The sequence below is a fragment of the Bubalus kerabau genome, chromosome 10, assembly GCF_029407905.1.
Source record: "Bubalus kerabau isolate K-KA32 ecotype Philippines breed swamp buffalo chromosome 10, PCC_UOA_SB_1v2, whole genome shotgun sequence".
Lineage (NCBI taxonomy): Eukaryota > Metazoa > Chordata > Mammalia > Artiodactyla > Bovidae > Bubalus > Bubalus kerabau.
Genome location: NC_073633.1, coordinates 76,050,003 through 76,066,055, shown reverse-complemented (window position 1 = coordinate 76,066,055; position 16,053 = coordinate 76,050,003). Strand labels below are relative to the sequence as shown.

General features: G+C 39.4%; 1 protein-coding gene across 37 annotated transcripts in view; it reads right to left on the bottom strand.

Moving 5' to 3' along the window:
- Positions 1-16,053, bottom strand: part of LOC129621605 (potassium channel subfamily K member 5-like) — a 382,936-nt gene that overhangs the window by 190,984 nt on the left and 175,899 nt on the right. The window contains exon 4 of one of the 37 annotated variants that reach the window (XR_008699536.1): positions 5,616-6,310. The exons of the other annotated variants lie outside the window; for them this stretch is intronic. The gene's annotated coding sequence lies outside the window, so the exon portion shown is untranslated. Of the gene's footprint in view, positions 1-5,615; positions 6,311-16,053 lie in introns of those variants that run through there. 37 annotated transcript variants of the gene reach the window in all.

Genomic DNA, 16,053 nt, shown 5'->3' with positions numbered 1-16,053 from the left:
CAAACACACCATTACCACATGACCTAGCAATTTTACTTCTGAGTATATATCCCCCCAAAAAAACTGAAAATAGGGACTCAAGCAGATATTGAACCATACCAATAAAGTCAAAAGGTGGTAACAACCCAGATATCCATTGACAGATGAATAGATAAACAAAATGTGATATATACTTACATTGGCGTATTATTCAGCTTTTACAAGAAAATTCTGACACATATTACACATAGATGAACCTTAAGGAATTATGATGAACAAGGTAAATCAGTCTCAAAATGACAAACTATATGATTCCACTTATATGAGGTATGCAGAAAACCTACAGAAGTCAAATTCATAGAGACAGAAAGTAGAATGGAGGTAGCCAAAGTCTGGGGGAACGGGGGACTGCGGACTGTTGTTTACTAGGCATGGAGCTTCACTAATGCAAGATGAAAAGAGATCAACAGATGGATGGTGTGATAGTTGCCTAACAATGAAAGCACTTAAAGCCATTGACCTGCACTTCTAAAAATGGTTTAAAAATGTAAATTTCATGTTACATATAGTTTACCACAACAGAAATGTGTGGCATTTTCAGCTGTGATGGTAATCAGTGACTTTTAAATTGGAGCTGGATTTCAAGGAAGCTCAGATTCCCCAAAAGTGGTCAGCACAGTGCCACAGCAAAGTGCCAACCCTCAACAGACCCCCCTGATGCCCAAGACACCAGTAGTACCACCTTGCGAAGCTGGACCAGGCAACACAGGGAAGGGGTTAGTTTTATATTTTATCCTGGTCTTTTTCTTAGCAGAAGGCCATTCTACATATGGGTACTCCTTGGTAGTGAGTATTTGACTAAACTTCATGTACCTCTGATTTTTTTTTTTTTAACTATAACACTGTTTTTTTTTTTTTTTTAAAAAAAAAAAGGAAAGAAGAAAACAAGGAAGGTAGGAAGGAAGGGAGGAAGAGTAGAGAGGGAGGGAGGGATTATTCAGAGGAGAGTTTAATTTTAACAAAATGCTAGACATTTAATAAAATGCCAGGTGAGGGAAGGGAACTTACACGCACATTTAACTAAGGGGCAAGAAACAAGATCATCTGTACATTTAATTCCAAAACCTCAACTATAATTATTCATGCTATGTAACAATATAAGCTTAATCAAGAGTCTTAAATTCTGTGAAAAAGAAAACTGCCAGGTCATTACATTCTCATATGCAAGAGATATGAGGCACTTAAGCTAAATATGGAGTTAAAGTTGAAAATATGACCTAATCACCTCACATTAAAAATTAAGTGTTCCTCATAACATGATGTCAGTTGATGAATACTGAATTTAAAGTAACAGAAAGGAAGTTGAAAGATAGCATAGCATATAGAGAAAGCGTTTTTAATGCTAGATTATTAGATACATAAGGACTGTGATTTTGCAAAGTGTGTAGAGTCTATTTGGATAAATTGGAAAAAAACTCTAGTTCAATAAAATAGTATGTAGTTGAACACATGAAAAAGAAACTGCAGTCGATTCTGATTTTTAAACCTCCAGGGATAGAAAGAAATGAGACTGACAATATAGATGGAGTCTCATGATGCTACATGAACACATTAAACTATTCACAACCCATCATTTGGCATCAAAAAGTCCCAAAAGAGCAATTTTGAGCTAGTGAGCATGAAAATAAGCCCAAAGAAAATCTGTACTTGGTGATTACATTAAGCCTCACATTGAAGAGAACCACCTAAGAAATTCTAACTTTTAGTAAGTATATTAGAAAATGGGAATTGCAGAGAATATACACAACATGTATAAAATGAGTGACAACATACTTTAAAAGCTTACATACTAGGCTCAGTCATTTTAAAATCTGCCTTTAAAAATAAAATTGAGGGTTAATTTGAGATTTATTATAAGTAAAAGTGCAACAAAAGCAGAAAATTTTCAATTTCTAAAGGTCAAAAAAAAAAATCACTGGAAAGAATTTGCTGTCTCTATATAGGCATCAATTTGCAAAGAATTATCTAATTTTTTAATTTGGTATGGATATATGTTGATACTTGTAATTTGCAAATTTTTGATTAAAGGGAACTGTGTGGCTCACATATTTTTTAAAAGCATAAGAAAAATGAAAACTATAACCTTCAAAATATTATTCCAAATACAACTATTGATTTAAAACAATTACTCTGACGAAAAGTAATTTTAAAATCCCAAGTAATAGCAAAGTAATTTGGCCACTTATTAAAACAAGCTGTTCCAGATAAAATAATATAGCTGCTCTTGGCATAATTATAAAGTTTATTTAGGAAACAATACAGAATTATATGGGGGAGGGCATTAATATAATTCTGATATAACATATAATAAATGTTATCTGAAGCAAATTTGAATTAGCTTAGAAATAAACATTTCCAAATAAATTAAGTATTGGCTAAACTATTTGAAACAAAGGAAATGGATAAATGGCCTGGTATCCAATTGAGATTCTTTCTGGTCTCAATAAAAATTTTATTAATGACTTGGAATAGAGAATGAACATTAGGTTATTGATATTAATAGAAGTTTTGTTTTGAGTAGGGAAAGATTGTGTTCAAATGCACAAATCTGAAGGAATTGGATATAAAGCCAGAAAATGATAAGCTACAGTCAACATAGAAAAATGCAAGCTACCATAGCATGAGAAAAAGAATTTGAAGCTAATTTAATTCCCTGAGAAAGCATGGGAATTGGTAATGTCAGAGACTACAGGGAATAGTAGAATAATAAGTAACCACTTAAAGAATGATAGGAAATAAAAGCTGGCCAAAGTTCTCTAAGAGCCCCATCTGTCTCTACTTGTGGCAGTCTGCCATAGGTAGATGGCAAGGACTAGATAAGATGAGTGTGATAGGCATTACCTAGCATACAGCCAGACCACTACCATCACAAACAGTGGGAAGAGAAATGGTGAAATATATAGCAGAAGCCCATGGTTGCTGAATCCTGCCTCACACCAACCTCTGATTTTCTTGTTTTAATTGAGGGTCCATAGAAACAGAAATGAATTCTGTTGCTGTTGATAATGAAATAAGATGGGCTAGATGAAGCACCAGGCTGAAAGTCAGCAAATCTTGCACTGAGCAGCCTGCACTTCCTGCTTCACACAATGAAGTGGTTGAACTGTAACACTCCTAAGGTCTTTCCCACACTAAGTCTACAAGGGGGATACTTTGGTCTTTAGAAAATAAGCTGTATGGAGAACAAAGAGCCTGTAGCAAATTTGTAGAATATATTACTCTCATAGAAGAGGCTGAATACATAAGCAGATTCAAGAAAAAAATGTAAGCCTTTGAGCTCTTACTCATAGTTAACACAAATTGAGTGTTTCTCATTGCTAGGCACTGTGCTAAGTACTTTATGTAGATTAACTCATTCAATGCTTAGGAGAATTCTTCAACATAGGTGTGATTATTATCTCCCCTTTGCAGAGAATCCCACTGGATCTCAGAGGTTAAATAACTTGCCCAGAGTTGCACAGGTATTGATACTATGTGGTAACACTCCTGGACAAAGTCTTCATCAGTCCTTGATAAACAAATAAAAATAAGAACAATGGCACTCAATAAATATTCATTGAATAAATAAAAAGACAACCGGTACACACCCACAAGCATACTGCCTTTTGGGAGACAATACAATGAGGAAAATGACAGAACATCTAATGAACACTGCTGAATGCCAGGCACTTTACAAATAACTCATCTGATCCTCACAATAACACACTGAGATAGTCATCTTCATTTATAGGTGAGTGGACAGAAGTCAGCCTTCCATTGCTGTGACCCTACCTGGACAGCTGCATCCAGAAATATGGCTTTGCAGACTAGGTCTGGAGCAGAGGGGAGAAGAAGAGACCTCAACCAGGAAGAAGCCTATAAGGATGTGCCACAGTATCCCAGGCCCTTGTGGCTGAGTAACGAGGCATGTGGTTGACTTGAATCACTTTTTAGTCTGACAGCCTTCAACTTCCTAGGGTCTTCCTGTTTACACTCCAATCACCTTTGGGGAGAAGCTTTATTTTGTATGGTAGTGGTGAGAAGGGAAATTGTCATCATGGATATTAATGAACACCCTGGATGTTTTAAAGAGGCAGGGTCTCCTCTCCCCCAGCCCTGTGCAGCCTTCTCAGGGAGGAGGGGCCCCTTGAGTTAGGCTGAGCCAAGGGAATGTTTGTGCCCAGAACTCTGAATCCCAAGGCTGTAAGGAAAGGCTGGGATGGCTGGGGTCACACGTCTAACAGCTATGCAGGCAGTGTGAAGAGTGGCCTGTTCTGCAGGGGACCTGAGATGCTGAAGCTCTGTTGCCTGTCTTGAGGAGGCTGGTGCTTCCCATGCTTCAGACTTGTTCTTCAGCTTCCCAGTGATTTTGTGAGTCCCAAGATCCTTCTCACAAATTCCCTTTTAGTTTAAATAAATAGAGCTGGTGTCTATTGCTCGCAACCAAGAAGCCTAAATGGCACAGATTGTGGATTGACAAGTAAAGGCAGGTGTTCACGGACCATTTAAAATCCATTCTTGTCTGAGCACTCTCTCAAGTGATAGCTCTGTCCTCTGCCTTCCCAGATCTCAAACGATCACTGCCTGATCTGTGACTGAACATCGGCACCAAGTCACATCCTCACTCCCAAATTCCTCAAATCCCTCCTCTCAGTTCCACCAGCTTTAAAGTGAACGTCGTAGAAAGGCACAGGATAACAGCCCAGTTCTCCAATTTGTACCGTTTATGTCATTTTTATATTTGACTCCCTTAAATTGAAACCCTTTAGTGAGAAAATAGTGGGAAAAAAACAATGCTTGAAATGCTGTTGTGGATATTATGTGTACTGATACAGAAGATAATTGGTTTTAAATCGGCTTCATAATTGTCTTGCATGAAAAATCCTTGCTCATCCTTGAGATAAGTCATTAAATTTCCCCTCTTTTTCAATCATCCTCCTACACAAACACACACATACACTGACTCAAATACATTCACACACAACCACACACCTTGCATTCTTTTTCACCCAGATCTAAAGAGACTGACAAAGCCACCCTCTATGCTAACAGAAGATCCTTTTCTCCCCAAATAGAACAGAAGAAAATCCATTCAAAGAGTTTCCCATTCTGAGATTCTATTATCTATGCATTGGGAGAAAAGAAAGCTTCCTTGGGTTATTCTGAACTTTTCTTCATGTAGGTTTCCACCTACTTGGAGAAGCTGGATGAGAGTATCTCTGGGAGAAGATGAGGCCAGGACTGTGAGGCAGGTCATGGAGAGAGTGACCATCCCATGCAATCTCTGGAAGAGAGGCTACCACTATGGGGTGGCTGTCCACACGTAAGGTGATGCTACCCGTGAGTTTGTGACTGGAAGAGGAGAGATGGAGGGGAACAAGAGCTCCAGGATGAAACCCAGAAAAGAAGCCATCTGCAGGAGAATGTTCCCTGAAAGTATGTGGAGTAAGAAATACAGCATATTTCTTTCTGAAAGTTATTATTCCTAAGAATGCTCCTTCGAGCATGAACCCATGAAGAATTATAACTGGATTTTCTCTGACCGATTTTCCATGGATTCTAATATATGCCAATAGAAAAATGCTTATATAAACAGAATGGAATATCATTTTATTCTACGATGAACCAGCCCAGATAATTAAAAAACAAACAAAAACAAATTCTTCTGTTAGTTATCTATTTGCATTAAGCATATTTTTGCCCTCATTTTGCCTGGCTGCAAGCCAGGATCTTTGCAAACTACTAGCATTCATTTTCATAGTGCTTATTACAAAGTACTGCTTTGGAGGCCCCTTGAAAATCTAGTATAACGCAAAGTCTATAGTAGGTTCTCTTGTCCTTTGGAAATCCAGGAAAAATTGGCTTAAGTCTCCTGATTCTGTGGCCAGCAGCAGTCCAGATTCCACCCCAGTGTTTCCACAAAGCCCCTTAAGGGCCCACCTCTTGTGAAGCCTCCTTGGCCGCCAGCTGCTGCAGGCTCGCTTTGTGCTGTGCTACCAGTACTTGAACCCCAGGCCCTCCTTTGGCCCCTTCATCACCTTCTTTACTGAAGGTATTGGGAGGGGGATGGAGGGAGCATTTCCATCTCAGAAATTCCAATGGAAACACTGGCATTACAGTTCTTAATAGTGCTGCAGCCCCTCCATCTTTGGGGCCCAAGGCCCTTCGCTCCACACTCTCAGTCTGCAGGCCTCTCGGTCTGGGGCTGTGTTCCTCACTTATCAGGCACCATTTCTCTTGCCTTCCTTGATTGCCACCAGCCTGCTCCCCAGCCTTGCATCTCATCTTCTGCCTGTAATTGTTACAAAAATGATGGCACCTTTTCTTGACAAAGGAAGTTACTTCATGGGGAATTCCCTGGCTGCCCAGTAGTTAGGACTCTGCACTTTCCCTGCTGAAGTTCCCAGGTTCAATCCCTGGTCACAGAAGTCAGATCCTGTCAGCTGTGTGGTGCAGCAAAAAAAAAAAAAAAAGAAGAAGAAGAAAAAAGAAGGAAAGAAAGAAAAAGGTATTTCATGAAGAGGAATTTGGGTGCTAGCCATTAAGATTAAACAATTCTATTTCCGTTACTAGAGGAAAGAAATGAGGGTAGCAAACATTACAAAGGAAAGGGGAGTTGACTGTAGAAGTTGGGGAAATTCTGGTCACCATTCCTTGAAGTGAACTCAAGGTGGACTGGACTCAATGGGCCTGATCAACCAGGGCCTAAAAGGACTTTAAGTGACATGCAGACACTCAGGTTTCTCCCTGACTCAAAGTGACCAATCCAAAGCCATGGTGTTATGCCCAAAGGTTGTGCTGTAGACATTTTTTTTAAAGTTGTTTTAGGTGAGAGACAAGAGTCCCAGACCTTTTCCTTTGCCTATGTTAATCTTTGATTTTCTATGCTGTTTGACACAAGGTGTTGCTCTTCTAATACTGCAAACCCACTGCTATAAATATCAACATGAAGAAGAGTTTTCTTGAAAAGTTCTAGGCAACATAGCAAGGGTTTATCAGGAACTGGAAAGGTGGTAACTATCTGTGGAAAGAGAGAGATGGAGAGACAAAGAAGAGAGGGAAACACCTGAAAAGAAGATAATGCCCTCAAAACAACAGCATCCAAGCTTCCAACAGCAGTGCGCTGCCTTCTAATTTCAGTTTGGCGCGTGCAGGATTCTTTCTTTTCCAATGCCAAATCCCGAGTGAAGCATTCAATGAAAATTACTGCCTGAAACACGGCGATAGCATTTAATCCTCTGGCAACACATTAGAAAGGCTTTCAGCTTTAAACCGAGGACGCCACACTGCAGCTTTGCTCATGAAATTATTCATGCCTTGGTTTGTAAAGTCCTTTTTTATATGCTTTCTATCAGCTAAGAATGGGCTGGAGCATTTATGTGCTCAGCCTGATAGAGCCCACATTATGAGGCTGGAAGTCTGATGCCTGGCACAGAATTGCTGCCTGGAGGGAGCTGGGCCATCTGCTTGTGTGGTTTCAGCATCAGGAAGTTGCGAGGACTGTGGCAGGTTGAGGCACCTAGGTGACCAGAGTAACAGTGTGTGGGAAAGGTGATGAGGGAGAAAGGTGATATAAGAGCATTTGGAAGCTTCTGGCAACTGGGTCCCAAATGTCTAGGGCAGCATGTACAGGAGGAGAGAAGACCTGACGGGTGCAGGATAAATCTCTCCATAAACCAATATCAGGGATCTTTAATTAGTGGCAATGTGTGCATACCAGGGCTGACTTCTCTTTTGTGAAGGTGAAAAAGGTGAGGGGAGAGGATATTGATTTGCTGAGCAAATTAAAAGTAGAAGCAGATGACAAAGGAAAATTTACATACTTAAGGGACCAAATTGATTCAAGTCACTTCAGTATGTATTTATGTGCATGCAGTATATGTCTAAGGAAAGGGAAGGCTGCAGTGGGAACAGAAACTTATTAAGATCATTCTAATCCACTCATTAAAATGGGACTATAAGTATATATCCTAGTATATATAAAGAGTCAAACACAACTTAGTGACTTAACAACAACTAGTGTATAATATTCAAGTAGCTTATCCCTTCCCTGACCTTTCTGACTTGGTCAATTCCTACTGTTAAGAATTTTCATTTTACCATATAACCTCTTTTCCTCAACACTTATCACAGTGCTTATCACCTAAGAATTTAATTTTGTGTGTCTGTGCATGTTTATATTCCAAGAGGATTCCACAAAGGATTGTATATTTTCCCTTCAGCTAGTACCTACAGAGAAACTGGCACTTCCTACTGAAAAAATACTATGAATGCAATAAAATTAAATATCTTTTAAATATATTAATTCAGACTTTCCACTAAATATTGGTTATAATGAAATTACACTAAGGGGCGTGCAAATCACCAAAATGATAACTTATTGAGAAGAAAAAATTATTCTGGTAAAATAATAATAATCATGGACAATGTTAAGATCCTTTTGCTTTTAATAATGGTAAAATAATACAAGAAAATAAAGCTCAAAAGTCTCTAATAGCATGGTTATATAAATACCTTATAGTATAATCCAATGAGCTAAGTTTTCACCAGAATTAAGCCAGTCTTAAATTCTTTGATCCTTACTGGCAAAGAAAATGTCTTGCTTTTTTCTCGATTGAACTATGGAAAGAGATCTCCTGTCCACCATCCGTTACCTCCACACTACAGCAGTTCGCTTTGCTTCAGCCCACTGCCTTCCTTCTGCTCTCTGAACACTCCAAGCCTGTCCCAACTCAGAGGGTTTGTACCTGCTGTCCCCAAGCCTTTGTAGAGCTTGTGCCTTATCTGCCTCCTGGTCACCCAGAGAGGCCTTTTCTGACAGTGCTAATGATGCCTACCCCCACGTACCTGCTAGCAGGTCCTTGCTTTACTTGCTTACCACCTCTTATCCTCTATCTAATGTTATCCTCATCGATTTGCAGGCTTATTTTGGGTCTCCTCCAGAAGAATGCAAGGACCCTGAGAGTAGGGAACTACATCTGTCTTTACATGTTTATTACCCCCAATGCCTACCATGGTGCCTGGTATATCATAGGTGCTTCATAAATATTTACAGAATGAATGAATAGGAAAAACAGATGAGGGACTAAGTGAACCATTTTTATTACATAACATTGAAAGAGTTTGATAACATATTCTTGGATGGAGTGAGATAATGGTGTGTAGATTTCCTATTAAAGTGTCAGGTGGGCTGTCCAGCTGTCCAGGCATCTAATCACTTAGGTCAGCATGTATGGTGTACTTCGGTGTGCACACATTTCTTTGTTTGGTTCTCACAACAATCCCATAAGTAGACAGGGCAAGGACAGAAGCAGGATCACTTATGTTTTCACAGATGAAGAAACTGAATTCAGAAAGGTTAAATTATTTTCCCATGTCATCTGGGCTGTGTCTCCAGCCCAGTCTTTTGTCGTTTTCCTGCCGTACCAGACAATGTCTGTCTCTTATGTTTTCAAACAAATCACTTGTTTATTTATTCTTTCAAGAAACCTAAATCAGATACCTGCTATTGATTGTGAAGGACTCTCTTGGGCACCATACAGTAATCAAGCTGTGCAGGTAACAATTTCTTTCTGGAGAATCAAAATGCACAAATGATTCACCAACCTGAAGATATTTAGGTAACATGCCTTATTCCTTATTATCAGGAAAACTTTAATGTTATACAGGCAGGAAAACCTTCCAGCTTGATTAATACTGGGATTAGTCTCCAGAAAAATTGACTTTGTGGCTCTCCCTGGAAAGGTAGATGCAATTGCAATAGGAGAAAAGAAAAGAGAGGACATTCTAAGCAAAGGAAACAAAATGAAACAAGAAAATATTACATTTTCAGAAATTAGTAAAGCACTAATCAAAGGAAAATGTTTGAATAGAGGGGAAACAGTGGAGGTAATAATGGGATTAATATTAAATGTCAGTTGTTTGGTGCTTTTAACATGTAGGAATGGGTTCTTGTGAGTCTTGTAAAATGCTAAGACAGTTGCCATAGAAATACAGTGTCACTATGCCACAGAGGAAGCCAGGCACCTCAGATGGTGGGGAGGGATCCTGAAGCCCCAAATTCAAATTAACAAAGACCTGTGGCCAAATATATTCATTTTTAAAGCTTGAAATTGTATGAATTAAATGTTTGATATGAAATATCTATTTTTTTTTTGTACCCAGAGAATCTTAATTGAAGTTTCATGAAGGTAAAAAGTGAGAGAAATATTCATATTTGCTTGGGAAAGAAAGGAAATATTTAATGATTATTATTTAGTGAGACTCTACAGCTGCATATCTAAATGTATCTACAGAGATACACTGGACAGAAACATACACCCCACCACATTACTACTGCCACTGATATACGAAAGGCCAGTGCAGCCCTTGACAGCGTTCTCCTCATACACTGGGATACACTCAAACTCACTCTTTACAGTAGAATCTAATATTTTAATATCACATGAGTTAACTAAACTTGTAATTCATTTACATTCGTAAACATGTACAAGGTAATCTAAGAGGTGGGTGGTGAGAAGTTTTTACATTAGAGATATGGTTTACACAGAGTGAGTAGATGGGTCCACGTATTTTCATATACAACACCATAATTGCATTACATTCCTTGGTGTTTTGTTAAATATCAGTAACTGGGCTATTTTATTACAGATGAAATTTTCTTATTATTGTAGTTATCAGGAGTATAGACTATGGAGTCAAAAGGAAATGAATTCACATTCCAGTACTGACACGTATTGTGTGATCTGGGGAAACAATAATTACCTTTCTCACTGGGTTATTAAGAAAAAATGAATTAAAATCCATGTACAGTGTTTTGAACAATATCTTGCACATATTAGCCACCTAGCAATGATACACATTAATAATAACAATAATTGCCTTAAAAACAACAATGATCACTTCTTGAGTAACTAGTTTGTTCATTTACCTTAAGTACATTATTTCTAATCTTTGCAAAAACGCCATGTGTTAGTCAATATTATTACACTTAACAACAAAAAAACCCCGAGGCTTCTAAAGATTTATAAACTTATCAAAATTACTCCAATGGTAAATGGAGGAGCTGAGCTTTGACCCACACTTGACCTACTTTATTGTTTTCTGTTTTTTGACTCTGCTGTGGCTTTAATACCATGAAGTATCTCAAGTGCCTCAATAAGGCTTTCTTTCTTTTTATCTGGAATAATGGCTCATAAATATTATGACATACAAAAAAAACTCAAATGATGCATCAGTTACTGAACAGAACTTAAGAAATCTAACAAAGGAAATGAATACCGTGCAAGATAAAGCTTGTGCTAGTAACCAAACAAAGACACAAAAATAATTCTTAGCTGGTGGACCATCTGATAGTCATTAATACCTGGCACTGGTATAAATGAATAGAAAACAGATTCCTGGTTATATTATGGTTAAATTATGTGTACTACATTATCATCACTATATAAGCAAGATAGTCCAAATTTGACCAAGCCGAGATGAGTAAGTTATTCAGAATTGATCACTGGTGAGGACAAACACTTCCAGACTGATTTTAAAACATTATCAAATTCCAGAATAAAAAAATCTGAAAAATGTAACAGGGAGCATTACCAATTCTTCTTGATTCTTTGCAATAGAGAATCAAGACCATGTAATCTTCACTTCATTGCAATCAACTTTAGGTCACCTTTAAAACCTAAGATGAATATTTTGTGGGTGGCATAATTTATTCCAATAAAACCTCATTTATTTACTATGTTATTTGGAGACCAATTAGGCAGCACCTCCCTGAGAGGCAGTGTGTTCTGGTGGTGAAGAAGACAGACTTGGGTTCCCACTGTGTTTTCACCATTTACTAGCTGTTATATTATACACATTAACTTTCTAAGCCTTCTTTTTTTCCATCTGTGTTCAAGTGATGATAAAAGAATCTACCTCATGGAGTTATTATAAAGATTAAGGAAGAGAATATATGTGAAGCCCTTATTTCAGTGCCTGGCCAGAGTAACTCTTCAATAAATATTTGTGGTTGCTCTTCTTATTATGTAAAAGTAGAATGATATAGCAGAAGCATATGAGATTCGGATTAAGACAAACTTTGGATCGGATGTACAAAGCCTCATTCAATTACTATTTATGGAACTAAGCAAATACATAACTGTATTCCAGGAAGAGACTCTCAGAAAGTTTGGATTCTTTACTAGATAGGTTAGAAGGGTAAAGCCAGGGTGGATCTTGGGGAGGGGAAATAGATTTTTTTCAAGAAAGTCATGATAATGTACAAATTATAGTAATAAATTTTAATCCTAGCAAAGATATCCAACTTTTAAACAAGACTAAAAAGCTCCCCCCAAAGACCAGAAAACTGGCAGGAAAAAGAGATTATTGACTCACACAGTTAATGTGCGCCATTGAGGATCACATTCAGTTGCTTGAATGGTTGACATTCTAAGATGTGCTCCACAACCTCAACAAGCCAGAAAGAATACATGTCAAAAATTATAAAGGATTGGAGATTTTACTCTACTTGTGAGCTAACAAGTTAGCCGACTACAGTTTCATGGCTGTGGGTGGAAGACACAGGACTCCTGGATCAGAGATGAAGGACAACTAATGACTCACAGCAAGAGCAGTCGCCAGAGAACTAGCATGCATTCGTGCCAGCTCCTCAAGCCCCGATTCCCAATTCTAAGGCCATGTGAAGAGGGGCTGACAACACCCGCACACAGTACACTGAATTACATGAGAGGAATCCTAAGCTGAAGGGATCTTTTATAACAGGTAGAGAGAGTGCCTGCCCTTTTCTCCTGAGGCAGACACAATCATTATTATACTGGACAAGAAGCAAGCCTGCACTTTGCTCCAGTGGGAAGCACTGTCTTTCAGGTTTATCACCAACAGTCTTGGAAAGGCTGTCCAGAACAAAGGACAACCAGCATGTCTGCTCACAAGACATACAGAAATGTGAGACCCGTGGAGAACTGTTGCCCCAAGATGCAACAAGACAATGTAAATACAAACTTCTCAAGTCATCCTTGTTAGAAAAGAAAAAGTCACTTTGAGAAATCTCTTTATGATTCTGAAACCTATATATCAAGCTTCATTTCCCCACCCTGAGTTCCTATTGCCAAAAGCTCTACTCATCACTGCAGGAGTCAGCACTAACAATTTACTTAACGTCAGCTTCGCTGAGCCAGAAAACACCCCTTCTGATCTGCCAGCTGGTTTGGGGCCTGATGCTCTGCATCCTCACAACTGCCTCAATTGTGTTCTTTGTAGTGGGTGAGTGATACCCACGATAATGAAAAATGATGGGTAATTTCCTTCTCTTAAACTCTGTTCTCTACCGACACACTGTGAAAAGTCAGAGGATGGCTTATTTCAACCCCCTCTACAATTGCACCATTGTTGTGGAAGGAACATAGTGTCACAGTCCTACTGGGAGTCTCCATGGGGAACCCCGGCTTACATGGCTCCCTAGGGATGGCAGCAGGAGATCGCTCAACCTGCCCTGCAGCTCCTTCCTTAGAAGTGGAAGATTGTGAGATAGAGACGGTCTATGGTTCTTTTTCAGAAATCTCCTTTCATCATTAAATTTCCCAGTCCTTGCCATCAGGAGTCATTCTTGGAAAAGCATCAAACAAATTTTACCTTACTGTGTCTCAAGGCAATATTTTGCTTGGGTGAGGTTGGGTGAGGGGGAAACTTGAGTTTTAAGCCCATTCTCTGCATGGAGAAGTCACTGTCTCCAATTAAGAATAGTCATAATAAACCCTTGCATAGCATTTGCCAGGTACCAGGTACTGTTCTAAGGGCTTGGCATATAGTTACACATTCAATCAACATTATTATCCTCATATTATAAATGAGGAACCTGAGGTACAGAGATACTAAAATAAATAAATGGCAGAGCTAGGATTTGAACCCAGGTAGTCCAACAGCTTTTGAAGTGTGGTGTTGGAGAAGACTCTTGAGAGTCCCTTGAACTGCAAGGAGATCCAACCAGTCCATTCTAAGGGAGATCAGTCCTGGGTGTTCTTTGGAAGGAATGATGCTAAAGCTGAAACTCCAGTACTTTGGCCACCTGATGCGAAGAGTTGACTCATTGGAAAAGACTCTGATGCTGGGAGGGATTGGGGGCAGGAGGAAAAGGGGACGACAAAGGATGAGTTGGCTGGATGGCATCACCGACTTGATGGACGTGCGCTTGAATGAACTCCAGGAGATGGTGCTGGACAGGGAGGCCTGGCACGCTGCAGTTCATGGGGTCGCAAAGAGTCGGACATGACTGAGCGACTGAACTGAACTGAACTGAGTCCAACAGCAGAATCTGGGCTCTTGGCCACTAACAAGACAGTGTGGGGGTTAAGAGAGTATTACCCATATAAGTCAGACAGTGATACCCTATAGGTTGAACTCAAGTAGAGCTTATTGGTAAATGAGTGCAGTTCAGTTCAATTCAGTTGCTCAGTCGTGTCCAACTCTGCGAACCCATGGACTGCAGCGTGCCAGGCTCCTCTGTCCATCACCAACTCCCAGAGCTTACTCAAACTCATATCCATCAAGTTGGTGATGCCATCCAACCATCTCATCCTCTGTCATCCCTTTCTCCTCCCACCTCCAATCTTTCCCAGCATCAGGGTCTTTTCAAATGAGTCAGTTCTTCGCATCAGGAGGCCAAAGTATTGGAGTTTCAGCTTCAGCTGAAGCTGAAACTGTTGGATCTCTTTGCAGTCCAGGGGATTCTCAAGAGTCTTGAACACTGCAGTTCAAAAGCATCAATTCTTCAGTGCTCAGCTTTCTTTATAGTCCAACTCTCACATCCATACATGACTACTGGAAAAACCATAGCTTTGACTAGACAGACCTTTGTTGGCAGAGTAATGTCTCTGCTTTTTAATATGCTGTCTAGGTTGGTCATAACTTTTCTTCCAAGGAGCAAGCATCTTTTAATTCCGTGGCTGCAGTCACCATCTGCAGTGATTTTGGAGCCCCAAAATATAAAGTTTCTCACTGTTTCCATCGTTTCCCCATCTATTTGCTATGAAGTGATGGGACCAGATGCCATGATCTTCATTTTCTGAATGTTGAGCTTTAAACCAACTTTTTCATTCTCCTCTTTCACTTCCATCGAGAGGCTCTTTAGTTCTTCTTCACTTTCTGCCATAAGGGCGGTATAATCTGCATATCTGAGGTTATTGATATTTCTCCTGGCAATCTTGATTCCAGCTTGTGCTTCATCCAACCCAGCATTACTCATGATGTACTCTGCATATAAGTTAAATAAGCAGAGTGACAATATACAGCCTTGACGTACTCCTTTCCTGATTTGGAACCAGTCTGTTGTTCCATGTCCAGTTCTAACTGTTGCTTCTTGATCTGCATACAGATTGCTCAGGAGGCAGATCAGGTAGTCTGGTATTCCCATCTCTTTCAGAATTTACCACAGTTTGTTGTGACCCACACAAAGGCTTTGGTGTAGCCAATAAAGCAGAAGTAGATGTTTTTCTGGAACTCTCTTGCTTTTTTGATGATCCAGCGGATGTTGGCAATTTGATCTCTGGTTCCTCTGCCTTTTCTAAATCCAGCTTGAACATCTGGAAGTTCACGGTTCATGTGTTGTTGAAGCCTGGCTTGGAGAATTTTGAGCATTACTTTGCTAGCGTGTGAGATGAGTGCAATTGTGCAGTAGTTTGAACATTCTTTGGCATTGCCTTTCTTTGGGATTGGAATGAAAACTGACCTTTTCCAGTCCTGTGGCCACTGCTGAATTTTCCAAATTTGCTGGCATATTGAGTGCAGCATTTTAACAGCATCATCTTTTAGGATTTGAAATAGCTCAATTGGAATTCCATCACTTCCACCAGCATAGAGATGCTTCCTAAGGCCCACTTGACTTCACATTCCAGGATGTCTGGCTCTAGGTGAGTGATCACATCATTGTTGTTATCTGGGTCATGAAGATCTTTTTTCTAAAGTTCTTCTGAATATTCTTCCCACCTCTTCTTAATATCTTCTGCTTCTGTTAGGTCCATACAATTTCTATCCTTT